This window comes from Neomonachus schauinslandi, chromosome 5, assembly GCF_002201575.2.
Source record: "Neomonachus schauinslandi chromosome 5, ASM220157v2, whole genome shotgun sequence".
Classification (NCBI taxonomy): Eukaryota; Metazoa; Chordata; class Mammalia; order Carnivora; family Phocidae; genus Neomonachus; species Neomonachus schauinslandi.
The window spans coordinates 46671751-46689824 of NC_058407.1; positions in this window are offsets into that span (position 1 = coordinate 46671751).

Consider the following 18074-nt stretch of genomic DNA (forward strand, 5'->3'; position numbering starts at 1 on the left):
TGTAGTAGCAGATCCTCATCTCCACCCACAAACTCGAGTATGCCAGAATTATTCCCTTGGCATTTTCTCATTTCCTTTAAATCAACTTCATTTTTTCCCATCCCACCTGTCTGGTGCAGAGTTTCATTTTAGACATTATTAGAGGCTGAATCTGCCCAGAATCTGGGTTAGAGCCCAGAACCGGGAGAAGGTCCTTTAATCTCTAGTTTGTCCCAGTTCCTCCTGAGTTCTGCATTGCCCAAACCAGAGTCCAGATGTTCTGGCTTCCCTGACAGGCCTGCGCTCAGTGCCTCAGTGGTCCAGGATCCCAGAAATACCACGTGACCATTCTGTGTGAGGCCTTGTCTATGTGGAGTTATTCAGAGAGTCTAGATTGGAAGTTAATGGTGGAGAAGAATACAATCAATGATTAGTAGTAAGGTTTGGTGTCACTCCCTTGATTACTGCTAATGTCACTGTTACCCAGATTGCTTTTGCAACATCAGTGCAAATGTCAACATAGTGACTATCGATGGGAAGACCTCAGCTGTCTTGCTACGAAGTACTTTTTAGGGAGACAAATTCCATGGCACCTAAGAATCTAAGTTCACACCATGGTAAGGAGTTTGAAAATAGGTTATATATGATGTTAAAGCAAAGAAACCCAAAGCTGAGTAGGATGGGGTAAGCTCAAGCCCAACATATAAGCAACAAACCTAAAGAATCTTTGACCCAATATCCAAACCTGGATTCAATACCCCCACTTGCTTTTCTGCTCTATTTCATTCATCTGTTATAAGAATTATAATTATGTAGTTATATTACATTATTGTTTACTAATCTAATTATAGTTGTCAATCTAAACATGAAAGTAGCAGGAATAGTCTCCGTAAGTTCAGACATTACTTTCTTTGCCCACAAAATAAACATGGCCATTTTACAAAGAATTAAACTTGAGTTTCTCAAGGATGTTGTATTCCAATCATTACCAAATATTGTGTAAAAGTCCCACTAAGAAATTAGATTTCACCCCCTGGATCACTTGGAAAGAGTAATAATACCACCTTATGTATGTAGCAAAGCAACTGTACATCAGCCAGTTTGATCATCATCCCAGCTCAGTGTAATAGTGATAGAGTAGCTTATTATTAATCCCATTATGCAGAAGGGAACACTGAGAAATTATGTGATTTGCCCATGGTCATATATTTATTAAGTGGAAGAAATGGGACCATAACCCAGGCTATTGTCTAAAAGCCTTTAATCCTTTCTGTTCTCTGTTCATGTACATTTTGGCTCTGTTAAATTATGTTGTTTTTATTTTCCCATTAGCTCAAGAACAACATCCTTAGTAGAACATCTGGATTTAATATTCTTTTACAAACTCTTCAGAGTCTATTCATTTGAATGAAGGGCTTTTGTCAACAGTTAACCCTTCAGACTGCCTCTCAGAAAAGCAAAAGCAAGACAGTACAGATTTTGAACTACATTTTATAGTAACCGGGGAATAGATTTTACTTTCTAATTCAGTAGAATGAATTATTTACAGTCAAGATAGACCATTGGATCAAACTTTATCTCTTCAAGCACCAGACATTTCCAGAATCCAGAGAAGAGAAGGGGTCAGTCACTGAGATTGTTTGTTTATGTCATAATCCTGATCAGGCATCATTAGAATAGAGAAGATTTAGGAAGTCCGAGATTCCAACATATTTGCAGGGCGGGCAAAGACTTGAAGTCTGAGCATAGTAGGTAGGCCAAGGGAATATCAGTCTTCTGATGAGAAAGAAGGCAGAGGGGTAACACATGGATTCTAAGGTAGGTCTACAAATAGGCCCTGTTCACAGGGGTGGGACAGCAAGATGGGTAGCACAACAGGAAAAGGGCTCAAGCCAACATCTCTGTCATGAGCCCCTTATATTTTATTAGGGAAGATATGACACGGCTACTGGGTGTTTGAACCAGGATTACAACCTAAGCAATCCAGCTCCAGAGTCCCCAGGCATTTAATGGCCCAACGCATAATTGGTAAGGGCATTTAGAGAAGTGCCAACTGAGTATTACATGGGAACAGAAGGGGAGAGAGAGACAAGCAGATGCTATTCTGCCTGGGTGGAATAAGGAAAACTTCAGAGAATAAGGAAGGCTTCATGGAGAGGTGCATTTGAACGGGCTTGGATATTGGGGAACATTTTGATAGATGGAGAACAGAATATGAATGATGGAAAAAACCCACCTAAGACAGTTTAGGCAAAACAGAAACGTTTTGGCTTACATGCCTGAAAAATCTAGCAATGGTTGTGGCTTCAAGCTCAGTTTGATCAGGGCTCCTAGTAGCATTGTAGGGAAGAAAAGAAACCTCTTCTCTGTACCCTCCTACCTCCTATGCTCTCTGGCTGGGGCCCTACAAATTAGACTGACAAAAAGCAGATTGACAAGAAAAAAAACCAACACATGCAGCATGCATGTACATAGGAGAAACTCAGTGACAAGTAACTCAAAGTGGTGGTTAGAACTTGGGGCTTATATAGCATCTTAACAAAGAATAATAAATTTGTACAGAAGTGATTAGAAAAAGGAAAAGATTTTAGGCTTCCAAGGGCAGCAAATTGTGGGAAGGTAAATAAATCTATAGGGAAAACTAACAGAGGAAGGTTGGTTTGTGTAGGTCCATCTTGGTGCCAACTTTTTATCTTCTTCGTTGCCATAAGACTTCCACAGGAGAGGACAGTCCTCATTTCTCAGAAGTTTCTACTTTTAGTCAGATGATGGACCCTCCACGAAGGCTTCTTTCTGCATCCATTGATTCTCATTTTCCTCCAACTCAAAATAATCCTTTTGCCAAAGTGGCATATTTTGGGGTGGGGTATTTTGATTTCCTGCAGCATCTTCAGGACCTGGTTTCTCACTCTCTCTAAGCTCTGCTTTTGGCCATGTTGACCTCACGCTCAGACAGGCCTTCTCTTCCTGGTAGCAAGATGGCTGTCGTAGTCCAGTGGCAGGCAGACGGTCTCCAGGACTGCATTCTTAACCACGACACCAGACTTCCTCCTGTGTAAAGGAGCTTATACTTTATCCTGAGGAGACAAGTTCTTGTATGGAGGTAAAAATCAATTGCCTGTATGTTTCTGTGCCTCAATATCTGAATTTACCTCATACTTGCTCCAGCCTCGAGCTATGTTATCCTCTGTGGCTGTATGGGTAAGTGGGGACTGAACGTGTTTGACCAGGAATCAATCTGCAAATGGTTCACCAACTCAGAATGCTTTCAGAATCCCATCCCCCAAGAGGAAACACATTTAGAGCCATTCAGCAGGAAACCAAAGGACCTGTCACTGAATTCTGGAGGTCTTGGAGTAGGAAAGCAAACCAAGTCATCAACACTTGTGATAAATTTGCAGTCAAAACAAAAGAACCAATTGCTTGAGAATGGAGTTTGATGAGTTGAAGTTAGACTTTGTGAATTTAGACTTGCTGAGTTAAAAAAAACAAACAAACAAATACCTATGTATGGCCGGATTCTGCAACTAGCTTCTATTTGCTCATTTTGCACATATTGATTACCTAATAAAACCCGATTAGTCCACCCTAAAGATTTTTGATGGCCCTAATTGTTTTTCTCCAGATGCGTAGCAGTTTCTATCTCATCTACAGAGAGGAACACCAATCTACCAAATTTTCTCACTTAACAAACAGGGAGTCACTTAAATGCGTAAGAACTCTGCCAAGTGCAAAGACACACCTCCAGCCGGGGCAAACCAAGGAGGGCAGAATGACTGGTCACTACGGAACCACAGTGAAAAGTGACTTGGAGGCTTACTTCAGAATTTCAGCACAAGCTTCCCTTCTTACTGTAAGAGAAGTCTGTCATCCAGCACTATATGATGAATTCCTTTAAACAATAACCAAAGAGAGTCCAGGGCCCAGCTCCTGAGCAAACAGTTTTCTCCCTCCTCTAATGGTTAGAATTGGAATTTATTTGTAATCCTGGCAGTTTCAGAATCTCTGCCACCTCGGTGCCACAGAGTTTCAGGGAGATTGGAGGCTGCTGGTTCTAGACTTGTGAAACCTGGATTTGATTCCCAGCTCCACCACTTACCATCTGTGTAAACATGGCAAATACTTTACCTCTCTAAACCTCAGTTTACCCCAATATAAAATGGACATTACAAGAGTACCCAGTTTATGGGGTATTGTGTGAGGGCGTATTAAATAATATGATGCGGACAATAATATGCTGTTCAAAATATGCCACTTTGGCATAAAGATTATTTTGAACTAAAGGCAATTGAGAAATGACACAAAACAAAGCTTGCTCCCTTCCCTTTGCCTGCTTCAAAGCAGAGGGTAAATTTCCTTTTGTGCAGGTGTCCCCCCTGAGCCCCGCTCTAGTGCCAGGAGGGGCAGAATGACTTAATCACCTGAGACAACGCTAGACTCTTATCAGCCCAGTGATGGCACCCTAAAGGAATCTGCATTACAAACCTTACTAAAATGAACAACCCTTATCTTCCATTCGTTTCCTGTATATATTTTAATTTCCCACAAACTCAAATTCTTTTTTCTTTGGTCATGTCACATCTCCACATTTATCACGCTTCATTAAAACAGTCTAGAAGCGGGGCGCCTGGGTGGCTCAGTCGTTAAGCGTCTGCCTTCGACTCAGGTCAGGATCCCAGGGTCCTGGGATCGAGCCCCGCATCGGGCTCCCTGCTCGGCGGGAAGCCTGCTTCTCCCTCTCCCGCTCCCTCTGCTTGTGTCCCCTCTCTCGCTGTCTCTCTCTGTCAAATAAATAAAATCTTAAAAAAAGAAAAAAAAAATCTCTTAAAAAAAAAACAGTCTAGAAGCCTTACGGTCTGACTCCCTCTTTGGAATTATCACTTCATTTCTGTGAGACAACTCCCCCCCCCCCCTGCATATTCATGAAATAACCCTTTTCTCCTGCCAATCTGTCTCTTATCAGTTTATTTTTCAGGGCTTCAGCCACTGAACGTAAGAGGGTAAATGAAAACTGTTTTTTTTCTCCCCAACAAATATCACAGATCAGAAGGTTCGCTTATATCCTAGCATGGTACATACTCAGTTAATGCTGATGGTTTCTTCATGCTCAAGAAACACAAAACACCGCAAGTTACAAACATTATTCTTGTTTCATTTCTGCCTAATGCCTCTTTGTCCTCCAGGTGGCTCTCCGTTAGCTGCAGCAGCCTGTGAAGCAAATTATTATTATCTTTTTCATAACATCATTCATACTGAACACTTACTGGGAGTTCAGTGTGTGCTTAGCCGCTGGTGTAAGCCAGGCACTATGATCATCCCTGCTTTGCAGATGGGGACTCCGAGGCTCCGAGATGCGAAAGAGCCTGGTTACAAGGCCTCGTGTGTCTCATTATTATGTGACACTCCTCCCCGGGGATGCGGCTGAAGATGGAGTTAAGAAATGATAAAAGAGAAGGTGAAGGAAAAAGATCTTTAGAAATGGTCACTTGTTAAACAGTGCCTTGCACTTGGCCGGTCCTTTGATATTTGCTCAATGAATGATTGACCAGAAATAAAATTAAATGAACAGCCACGGAGGCCGGTCTTCCTCTTGCCCACAGTGCTTCAGCCATTTCGATTTCATCCCACCCAGAACTTTGTAAAGATAGATTCCCCATCCATTTACCTTTAAGGCCTCCTCTATCAGGTCATCACATCACAGTGCTCTGTGTGTCACATTATGTCTTATGTTTTTCTCTCCCTCCTCCCCCCATATAATGTAGATGACAGACCAGCTGGCTGAGTAGATTAAAATCCATTTCTGCCCCTCTCTTAATGCAGCTCTGCGGCTTTGTTCTATTAGCAAGACCGGATGGAGTGTTTGTGAAACAGCAGTGAAATCTCTTGGAACAAAATGAGATCACTCTTGCAATGGTTCTGCCCCAAAGCATATTTATAAGCAAGTAAGTTCCACGTCATTCCTTTCCAATTCTCTTTTCCATCAGCCAAGCACAGAGCTCTGGAAGATTAGATTATTTTAAAACTACCTGAATGTCACTGGCTGACACCAGGTGCTAATTTCTCTGGGCCAAATTGTTCACGTTCAGTCAGATTAAGGACTTCCATTAGCAGTTAAATGAAGTCTTCTCTGTCCTTGACCCTGTAATTAAGACAGATGAGGCTGTGACCCCAGACTGCATTTCTACATAGCTCAGAATTCAGTCCAATTGCCTGAGGAACCGCTATAAATATTAATAGAAAATCCCAAAGTTTCTTCTAGTTCTCTAGAGAGTGATTTCAAACAAGATATGGCTTTGCTTATGGTCCACAGGCCTGAGTCAGATCCCCCTTAGGCCACAATTTGGCAGATTACATTCTAGTAAGAAGTATTGTAGTTTTAGCCAGCTGAGATAGAGGGATCATCTGATGAGGTAATATGGTCACTCCTGAATGTCCTCAGAGTGGGAAAAGGACAGCCACATGGGCACTATCTCCCTTAGAACTGGGCAGGCAGGTCCCCCACGCTAGGCCCTTCCTCTGGCAAAACTCTCTCAACATAGTGAGGAGACATGTCCACCCTGAAGTCAGCCCCTCACCCCTAGATCACCCTCATGAAATGGCCTATAGCAAGTACCAGATCCTGCCCGGACTTCTGTCTTGGGTCTGTCCTCACAAAGGTAGCCATTGCCCTATGCACACCCCTAGGCCTGCGAGATGGCCAAGGAGTAGCTATTGGGCAGGCAGGAACTGGGGCAGAACTTGGACTTGAGGGCTGAGGGGTCCTCATGGATGCTCACATCGTTCCTGATGTGAAGACTAGAGCTGTCAGGGGGCAGAAGAGGGGATTAAGACACAGGCTTGAGTTTTGTACCTTTACCCTGGGCTCTGAAAATGGCGGGAGTAGGCCTGTAGGCAGAAAGGGACCCCCTCAAATGTGCAGGTTCATTATTTTGATTTTGATAGAGCACCAGAACACAGCAGCTCTCTGGTGGTCAGCCTCATGCAAACCCACCTCTCAAGTAAGTGGTCGTACAAACCAAAGACCAGTTCATTTACAAGGAGAACCAAAACGGCCGGGCTGACTGGGATGTTTATGCCAGTTGATCAAATATTTGCTCCCTATAGGAAACTCTACATGGAAAACCTGATTCTAATCAGCCGTGTTCTTGGCAAATGGGGAGTCCGAGGAAGGCCTATGCTTCAGGTTGTTATTTTCAGCCATCTGCAGGTTGGGGATACACCTGCTAAGTGGTCCCCATGTTTATAATGTCAGCTCCTCCTAAGAACAAAGCTAAACATTCACTGACAATTTTTTGATCTTTGGATCCTCCGTAGACCACAAATTCTATCTCTACATATATTAATGACGATGACTAGTTAAACATTTCTTATTCTTTTACACATGATTTGAATGCACGTCTAGACTTTGCTTTTCCTGCTTGGAATTCATGCCTTTTAAAATGAAAGTTTCAGAAAGAAAAATCTCAATTCATGTTGTACTAGACTAAATACCAGTGACGAGCCTGGGAGAAAGTTCAGGAGTCTCCACTGGCCATGAGAAGACTGACTGCTCTACAAATCTCTTCAGTGATTCCTATCCCTAGCAGGGACATTAACAGGGGAACTGAAACAGAGAAATTCTGTTTTTATTAAAATGACTTACCAGCATTTTTCTTTTCACGTCCTTGGCTTATGATCTCCAGTAACTTACACTGGTTATTATAAATATGTTTTTCTACATCCTGGGTTTGAAAGCAAAAATGCAACAGGGATGGTTTTTGAGCTTCCTGTCATCCCTTCCCTACCAGTTCCTCCATTCATTATTGCCTTTCCTATTTCTTTTTCTTTTCTTTTTTTTTTCCCCATCACAATTACTCTTTAATTCCTGTCACTCATTTCCCCCATCCCTCCACCCACCTCTCCCTGGGAACCTTCCGTCTGTTCTCTATAGTAAAGAGTCTATTTCTTGGTTTCTCTCTCTCCTTGGGAAAAGGCTTTAAAAGAATCAGAGAGAATTAAGTGAAAACCCAGAGAGGATCAATGCGCGTGCACACGTCGCTGCGTGCTCGGTCCTTCTGAGGATGTGTGCAGGTGCGTGATGGCTGCGTGTGGTTGCGCAGGCTTGGGTCCCTTTGCGTTCGGGCCTCCAGGGGTCCGCACAGAGGCTGGATCGCAACCGCAGGCACCTGCTTATCTTTTCTCAGCAGTGACGCGGGAAGGAGGAAGAGGAAGACACATTCGTAAGGGGCCTGATGGTAAAACACGGGGTGAGAGATTCCAGGTTTCGTAAACCAAATAATCCATTTCGGAATGAAATCGATGTTTAGGCTGTCCAGACGTCCATGTCATATTTATGAAGAGAACAGAAAACCCTCAGTGATTCTAACCCCATTCCTTGACTTGGTATCCACATCCACATTATAGTAAGATTTTATAGCAGGTGGCATCTAAAGGTCTCAGAAAAGCCTTTCTAGACGATGCCATACTCCCGATTGCCTCTCGCCTTTATTTATGTTGTTCTCTCTCCTCCATCTCTAAATCCTACTTAGGAATCTTAGGCCAGGGCGGGGCCTCACATTTTGCTGCTCAGTGAGGTCCGGCAGAAGCCAGAGGGAACCGATCTAGATAAACTCGCTGCCTGGGGAGGTGCTGTTCGTGGAAACATCTATTGACCACAAGGCTGGTGAATGCTGGTCATCGGCCTAACTAAGTAAGGGAAGCGTGTGCCTGGTGGAAAACGTCCCAGCTGCTGTGGGAAACAGAGCCCAGGAAACAGCAACAATAAACATTTACAGAAAAGAGAATCACACCTCTAAGCTCCCCAATGAAGGACATTTGCATTCAGAATAATGAAAACAGAACATAAATTGTTTTTTGGTAGAAACGTATTGCAGGAGGAAGCGGAAGGTAGTTGAGCTAAATCTTCATCTGCTGTAATGTCTAAAATTGATGAACAGTAGCAGCATAAGCATATTCTTTAGAAACATGGGCCTCGTTCAAGAACAAAAAGCTTGAAAGAGCAGAAATTCCATGCTGCTGGAGAGCGAAATGGATGTGTATGAGAGAACTATATCCTCAACAGTGAGCTCATGGGTCCCATTCAACTCCTGAAACCATGTGCATGTATTACTCTGATAAAATAACATTTAAAAAAATGGAATTTTGTCCACTTCCATAACTCAATGCATTGGAAAGTCAGTATGACTAATTCCTCATTCCCTGTGTAAAGACAAAAGATCACAGCTTCTCCCATCTTGCACATTCCTCAGTTTGGAATCGTTTATCCTGTGCAATCCAAAAACACTGTAACTGGGGCAGTGAATTCCCCTGGGCTAGCCTGTCTAAGAAGGTCTATTTTCAACATTTCTGGGTTTTCTGCACACACAGGCTTCACATGCAGGAGCTCTCGTTGAAGGAAGAATCATTTGATGACATTGAAATACTTTGCAATGAGACAAACATTTGCAATCATTTTTAGGGGAATGTACCTCTTACATTGCCACCGATGAGCATAAATTTGCATTCTGAATGAAGAGGAAAACAAAGTAGTGAAATGTTAGGCAAGTCTTGGTTTGTAAAGATGGGAACTAGTCCCCTGGGAGTTTGTATGATTCCTCTCGTGAAGTCATTTGTACTTCTTCATTGTTTATTTGCACATACCTGGCTTCACACAAGTAAGAAAAGATTTTTACTTCTTCTGCTTCTCCCTTAGTTATACACCAGATGCCTTACTTGAAACTTGAAGTCTGGGGCGAGGCTGCTCCAAACAAAAGTACCAAAGCTCAGAGCCAGAGAGTTCTCTGGGCACAAAGGCTTTGCAGTAGAGAGCTGTATAATGGGGCAGGAGGGTCAGCAGCAGACCGACGCCCCTGCCCCACAGCCCAGGCTAACCGGGTTCCTTACCGTCCTCGGTCATGGAGATGCCAACAGCACTCACTTCAGCCGGGTAAACGGTCTCCAGTCTCCGGGTGGGGCTGGACACGGGTGCCTGGGGAGAGCCATCCCAAGCCCCGGACGGCAAGAGCGCCCCTGACTTGCATGCCAGGCCCCCCGCCAGCCAGTTCTGCAGCAACTGTGGCTCAGCTCAGGGCTCCTTGCCTTCAGTCCACACTCCAGGGCCTTCCAGACCAAGAAGACAAATGAAGAAAGAAGATAGTTTGGGGATTACTGCTGCCCAGGCCACCTATGGAACTGTTCGGAATATCAAAAACCTGTTGAAAACCCAAAGTGGCAGTGAGTGTGGTGAACATCATACTAGAATAGAAATCAGCAGGTCTCTAGCCATCAACTAGTTAATGTCTGCTCCAGAGCAAAAGCTTCATCCTAATTTGTTAATGAAAGTTGAAATCACTTAAGCTTTTTGGGCCTCTTTGGCTCTATATTAAAAACAAGGAGGTTGATGCGATGCATAATAATAAACTCACATTTACTGAGTACTTACTATGTGCCGGTCACAGTTGTGAATTAGATATTTTAGTTGTCACAAAAACCATAATCTCTCCTTTTATAAGATACAAGGAAATCAAAGCACAGGAAGGTTAAATAACCTACTCATTTGGAAAGAGACAGAACTTCGATTCAAAACTCCCAAGCCCCTGCGTTTACCCATTTCGCTTTTGTCAACTTCTAGTGTATACTATTCTCGTTCTGTTGTTTTTATCAGTTGGAAGATGTTTAATCTCTCATTCCAATGCTATATATTTGACTTCTCATAGATCAGTCCTCTATGTACCCATCAATCCTTGAGCCTCCAAACATCACTGAAAAGCCTATATTTATAATTCAGATATGAGAAGCCAGGGTTTTGTACCCATCTGTGGATAAAGTATGGAGAGGGACAGTATGTCAGATGAAAAATCGCCAACCAAAACATGCTAGCAAGCCCCATCAGGAGCGGATGTAACAAGATTCGGGGACTAGGAACACACAGCCGTGTGCTCTAGAACCATCCCTGAAAGGGCAAAGTCCTGGCATGGCACGTGGTGAGGCACGACACGCGGAGGGGAGCTGTAGTCACGCGGGCGGGAACATCCGGATTCCGATGCCTGCATATAGGTCCTCCTGTTGCCCAGCGTAGGCGAGCCTGTCTTCCTCACTGACCCTACCTCAACTTCTGTGAAATAGGGGTGTGTCAAGTGCCTCACAGGCCTGTCCTAAGAATTGAGTGGGATGCAGAAAGGATGAATACCTACCATTTGCATCGAGATGGATAGAACTGGAGGGGATTATGCTAAGTGAAGTAAGTCAAACAGAGAAGGCCAATTATCATATGGTTTCACCCATATGTGGAACATAAGGAATAGTGCGGAGGGCCACAGGGGGAGGGAGGGAAAACTGAATGGGAAGAAATCAGAGAGGGAGACAAACCATGAGAGACTCTGGACTCCGGGAAACAAACTGAGGGTTACAGAAGGGAGGGGGGTGGGGGGATAGGGTAGCCAGGTGATGGGTATTAGGGAGGGCCCATGTTGTGTTGTGATGAGCACTGGGTGTTATAACCAACTAATGAATCATTGAACACTACATCAAAAACTAATGATGTACTATATGGTGGCCAACTGAATTTAAATTTAAAAAAAGGAATTGAATGGGATGACACAGGAAAACACTTGGCAAACTGAAGACTCGCTATTCGGAGAGGATACCCGGACCGACAGCATCAACATCACGCAGTGGCCTCCCATAGGGCATAGGCTTATCACTCAACCTTGCCCTAGCTATCAGCTGTCTCTCAGACTTTTGTGATTGTCCAAGCAGCCAATTTTATTTTTAATAGCTCGGGGTATTGGAGGGTGTGCCAGGACCAGTCAGTGTCGCAAAGGAGAGAATCTCAATCAGCACCTTAGATTCAGGCTGATTGGAAGTCAGACCCTTCAGGCTTTTAAAGAAAGCAAATATACGCCTTCTGCAAGCATAAAGCATGCTGGCCCTCAGAGCCGGGTGATCTGGAGGTGTCCGGTGTCCCCTTGGCTGCAGCCACAAGATCCGGGCTCCAGACCCATGTACAAGCTCGTTTCTGAGATACTGGTGGGCTGTAGCCAGGCAGAGGGAGAGCGCAAAGATGGCGTCCCTCGGCCTACATTCCCCGAGAGCTCCTCTGGAGTCTCTAACTGTGTGCCGAACCTGAAACCTCCTCCTAAAACTAAAGCTCCAGGACTAGCAAGTAGGTCTCTCACAGAAAGGCTGTGTTTGTGTTTCAATCTGCTGTCTGTGTAGGGCCCTGGGGTGGTAGCCTGCCAAGAACTGTCTCTCCCATTGTTACAGTCCCTGGGCCCCCAGGAACACAAGCCCCCCCCCCCCGATGATCAAGGGGCATCTCCAAGGCGGCGGTCACAAAAACCAGGGCACCGGATGCAAGAACTGGGGTACCAGACACCTATAAAAGCTCCCCTCCAAGAGATGCTGGCGCTCTGGAGCACGACAGAGGGAGAGCAAGAAGGTAGTGCCCACCCTCCAAGGTCTCAGGAAAGGGTCCCAGATGGCCTTACATGTGTGGTGCATTAGAAGCCTGCCCCTCAGGCTGCAGCTAGTTGATCAGCAAACGGGCCTCTTTCCAACACGATTGAGCTCCTCGGTCTGTTGTGTCTTGCTGTGCCTTGGGGGCACTAGCTGACTGCAAACTCTCTATTGGCTACAGTCCTGTGCCACCTGCGAGCATAAGCCGCATTGGCCACCAGAGCTAGGCAACAGAGAGATATGTGTCCCCTGGTAGCAGCCACAAAAATCAGGGCACCAGAGAAGGGTATAAGCTCTTCTCTGCAACATTCAGGGGGAGCCAGGGCGACGCAGAGGGAGAGGGCAAAGATTCTGTTCACCAGCCTCTGTTCCCCGAAGAGCCCCTTTGATGCCTGTAAGTGTGCCAAACCAGAAGCCTGCTTCTCAGGCCAAAGCTCCCCGAAAAGCAAACGTGCCTTTCTGAGACAGACTGGGGTGTGTTTCAGTCTGCTGTCTGCGTAGTGCCCTAGGTGTGGGAGTCTGCCAAGAACTGTCTCTCCAATTGTTACAGCCCCCTGGGGCCAGCAACACAAGCCCCCCACCCCCCACCCCTGCCTCCAGATCCAGGCAATCAAGGGACATCTCCTAAGTGGCAGCCACAGAAACCAGGTCGCCAGACATAAAAATCAAGGCACCAGACCTGCGTAGAAGCTCCCCTCTGTGAGATACGGGCACTTGCGTGTGGCCGGGGGAGAGCATGAAGATGGCGCCTACTGGCTGCAGTGAGGCAGAGAGGGAGTACAAAGACAGGACTCACTGAAAAAAAGGTTTTAAAAAGGGAAAAAAAAAGAAAAAGTAAAGGGTGAAATTTTTTAAAAAGATAGTGATTGCAGTGATTGCCGGTATTAGCAAGGAAGAGGGAGAGCATGGAAGATGGCCCCTACCAGGTGGAATATAGCGATGGCACCCAAAGGAAAGGAAACAAACAACCAAACAAAAAAACGATGGCTCCTGTTGGCTTTAGCAAGGTGGAGGAAAAACAGGAAGATGGGATCCAACAGTTTCTCTCCCTGGAGGGTATCCCTGCAGGCCCCTGCCACTTAAGCACAATACTTTAAAATTAGGAAATGAGCTTCTTTCACATAAAGTTTGGGGACTTTTCAGAGGACTGCTTCTGTAGTGGCCCTGGATCAGGTGAGTCGACACACAGTCCCTTGAAGAGACTCAGTTTGCCATAGCCCCACAGGTCTGGTGGATAGGTGCCCTGATGGTCTTCAAAGCTAGATATTTTGGGGTTCATCTCTCAGGTGCTGATCTTAAAAGTTGGGGTGCCAGATGTGGAGTATGAACCCTTTGCTTCTTGGGGAGAAGCCCCAGGTTTTGAGTTCCCAACCGAGAGTGGGTTGCCATCTTGAACCAGAGCCCCATACTGAATACTTTAAGCTGAAGGAGTTGGAGAAACAGCAAAATGGACCCCCTTCCCATAGCTCTTCTCTTCGGAAACAGGTCATAAAACCCCCATTCGAGAGACGTCCAACTTGTACCTAGAGGAAGGGAGTGTTCTTATCTCTGAAGACAAAGTGACACCACCAAGAAGAATCTGAACAAACAGGTCTTGCTCAATTTCCCCCAGTTTACTACACTTACCTCATACTTTCTGACCTATCATATTTTTACATGACTGGCCACTTCCCAGCAAATGTAGCATAAAAAGACTCAGGTTTATCTGTTTCTTCAGGTCTTCATTTCCTTATGAAGGCTCCCGGGTCCTGTAAAATTTATACTAAATAAATTTGTGTGCTTCTCTCCTATTAATCTGCCTTTGTCAGTTTAATTTTGAGACCCAGCCAGGAACCCTGAGTGGCTTGAAGAAAACATTTTACTACCTTACTCTAGCTTAACTCCAATTTATGTGCATAGACAGACACACACACACACCATTGTTCCTTCTTTTTACCACTCATATCATTTTCTCCATCTTCCAGTCCTCTGGTCAAAAATTTATCACATGAACACATAAATTTATTAACCTGTCAAAGCATCAGAATGGAAATGGAATGGTGCCATTCGTAAATCACTATTTAAAAAAAAAAATTCTTTGCATTTCAAAAGTGATTTAAATAGATGTCCTAAATTTGGTTTGTTTAAAAAACAGTCTGTTCCAGAAAGTCTGTGACTAAGACATGAATAAAAAAACTAAAACACATTAAAGAAGTATTAGTGTACAGACTTAAATAATTGGGCATTGTTCTAAAACTTAAAAGGTCAGAGATCTTTGGGTCAGGGGAGAGAAAATTTCTCAATTGGAGAATATCCCAGTTGGGTTTATGTATTTCTCAGGAGCAGTGCTATTCTCAATTTTTTATTTGTTTGGTTTTGCTCTTGCCACAAAGGAAAAACGGAAGCTAGCCTACTGGAAGGGCCAGGAGACTCCCGCCTTGAGAAGTTAGCTGCCAAGCACCAATTCTCAGGGGTAACCGGCACAGAGTTTCCTGGGAGGACTTGGTCATCAGGATCCTCCTGCGCCCAGGAGCGAAGGAGCTAAGGTGGGGGATACATCTGCCTCTCTAAAAAGGCTCCATAGGAGTTGGTTTGACTCTGCCTCAGAGATCGGATTAAACAAAGCACTATTTGGTAACAGTAGAAAGTCTGTCCAAAAAGTGCCCCTACATTTGCATGTATTTATTTACATTTTGTTCTAAAATCTCCATGCACTTAGGATTCAAGCACATCTGGCTATGGGGTGAGTCTCCAGGGTCCTTTAAGTGGCAGAGGCGGCAGGCGGCGCCCGCGGTACCAGCGTGCCAGAGGTCGGTGGGCAGGAGCGGCCGCACCCGCCGCAGCCACTTGGGGCATTTTTGGTCACTCTCAGTGGGGGAGCCACTAAATTTGGCAGTGACCAGAGACCACTCCCCAAAGAGCCACAAAAGAGAAACGAGAATGGCACCTGTCCCATCACAGCGAAGGACCAGGACCGCTGCTACGCGTGGATGACATTCTCCGGGGACACTGAGGACCGGGGGGGGGGGGGGGGGGGGGGGGAGGGCTGCGTCCTGCAGGCAGGTCACATCAGGGACCAAGAAGCACAACTTTGCGATTGTATTGATGAACTCTTCCTTCCCTCCCCTCCCCCCTGCCCCAAGACTGGTTGGCTACGGGACACAAAGGCGAGAACAGAGGAGTCTAAGGTGGTGGAAGCACGAGCTGTACATCTGAGATTGAGCCCCCAGATGGGGCACTTCGTAACAAGACACGCTACCGGGCTCGCGGCTTTTGCTACTCAAACTTAGAAAGAATGAAATTCTCAGCCGCCTCAGCTCCTGCCCGAAGCCCCGCCGGCGCCGCGGGCCCGGGGCCCACCGTTCCCCAAGGGCGGCCGCGCGGGAACGTTCCCTCGCTGCTTCATTCGTGGACAGCGGCGCACGCCTCGAGATCCGTGGTTCGGCTTTGCTTCCTTGACCTGCGCCTTCCGGATCACCACTAATCGTTTCCTTAAAACATGGAGGTAGCACCATTAAACCCTTGACAATGAAAACTAGATAGGATTGCGACGCTCGAGGAAGGGAAAGCAGCTCCTTCCACGGTGGACAGAACCGTGCTGAGGAAACAAGTTGGATCTCGGGTCTCAGATTCCACATGTGTCACCTACTACTTGCAGGGTCTCGGACGTAACCCTAAGTCTTCTGTGAAATGGAAATAGGAATCATGTCTGCGTCTCAGAAAAATAGGGACCCGATGAGGGAAAGCGGCTGTCCTGAAGATGCTTCCCTTCCCTTCCACATTCCCTGCGGACAGGCGCCTTCACGCCCGCGCCCAGTCCGAGGGGGCCGCCGCGCACCACCCTCTCACCAGGCCACAGCTCATCACGGCCCAGGTGGACGGCTGAGCCGGGCTCGACCCGTCTGAGGTGTGTCCTGGTCGTCCCTCAGCTCCACTTCCCTCGTGCGAGCCTCGTTCTCAGGCAGGCAAGCCGCCCCGGCGGCTCAGGCCCACCGCCGCCAGCCAGCGTAATGACTCCCCCCGGGACTACCGCTTCGCTTCCAGTTCCAGGCAAAGGCCCAGGGATGGTTCTGATGAGCCTGCATCGGGCCATACAGTTACCCCCAGCCCAAGTGCTGTTGCCAAAGGAATGAAGGCCCCATTTGATTCACCGGGGCCGGAGTCACGTGTTCTTCCCTGGCCTGAGGGAGGGTGTCAGCCTTACTGGCTTCATAGAGATTGAGGACTGGAGCAAGACAGTTTGCCAGGGGAAAATCAGGGGGTACTGTTGCCCAAAGAAGGGGCAAGTCATATGGGGAGGACTTTTAAGAGGTACTCCCAGCTCTTCCCACCATGAGCACCTGAGGTATCAAAATGAGAAGTAAGTTTTCTTCAGGCAGGAAGAACTCTTTACCGTAAAATGGGCACAGTGACCCTAAGCCTTGCAGGCAGATGCTACCGACAGCCGGCCCTCGGCTGCGGCCCAAATACTGATGGCGCCCCGAGCACGGAGAGCACGCTCCCTGTGGATGAGTCAGTCACGGTCCTGAGGCGCAGCCTCCCCACCCACAAGCTCACTGCCAGTTCCCTGAGTCACCCCAAGCCCCACCCAACGTATTGTGCTTTTCCCACAGTTCCTTGAATCTCCTGGGACAGATGGCTGGCTCTCAGAGCTGAGGAAAAGAAGGGGTGTCTTTCAGAAACAGGAGTGCCTCTCCTGTGAGCAAAGCTAGCAGAAGGGCTGGCTCAGGTGGGTGGGGGTGGTAATTATTCTCTTGGCAGTTCCTGGTGCACTTAAAATCAGATTCTTTCTTATCAAGAATTGATTTCATATGTAACCTCTACCTTTTTTTTTTAATTTCTGTTTAAAAAAGAAACAACAGACAAAACCCAAAACCATATTCCATTCTTTCAGAGCCAGATAGCTCAGATGTCTCTTCCCTGCTCGAAGCCTCCCCTTCCATCCTCCGTCCCACGTACCTGAGAGGCAGCCTTAGCGCCCCTGCCCTGTCCACTCCCAGCACAACTTTGACGCCAGTTACATCGCTTCTCGTGTTGTTGGGTGGCTAACTGGGCGGCCGCCTGGCTGGTGCACCGGATGCGGGATGCCTCAGGAGGGTCCGGAATGATGCCCTGCTCTTCTCGTTCCCTAGAGTCTGGCACATAGAAAGTCCTCCCCAAATGTCTCAGTGAAAGAGCGAGAATGAGCCAATGGTTACCAGTGCTCGGGGCCCAATGTGTGAAAGATGATCTACAGTGGAGTGTCTTCCCAGAGGTCAGTGGGCCCCTCGTGAAGTAATGAAGCCTTTTGCTTCTTAACATAATCCTGAGTAGCTTCTCTACTGCAGATAATTCCAGGGACTGCTCTTGAGAGCCAAGAATATCCGCACTAGAAGGAAATGTATTTCGGTAATCGTATAGGATGATAGGCCTGAAGTCTTACGACACTTCAGGGGGAAAACCACAGCAGCCTAATTGCTGTCGTAATGCTCCATGTTTGGATCTAATATGAAACATTCACTAAGTGCTTTATAATTAATCTGCAATTAATTTAGATTCTTATGCAGTTGTGCTTTATGAAAAAAAATTCAGCAGTATAAATATAAACGATGAATAATAGGCAGTAGCTGACTATCAGGGTCTGAAATCTAACATGCAATGGGCTGTGTGATTTCCTCGTTTCTATTGGAAGTCATTTAGAA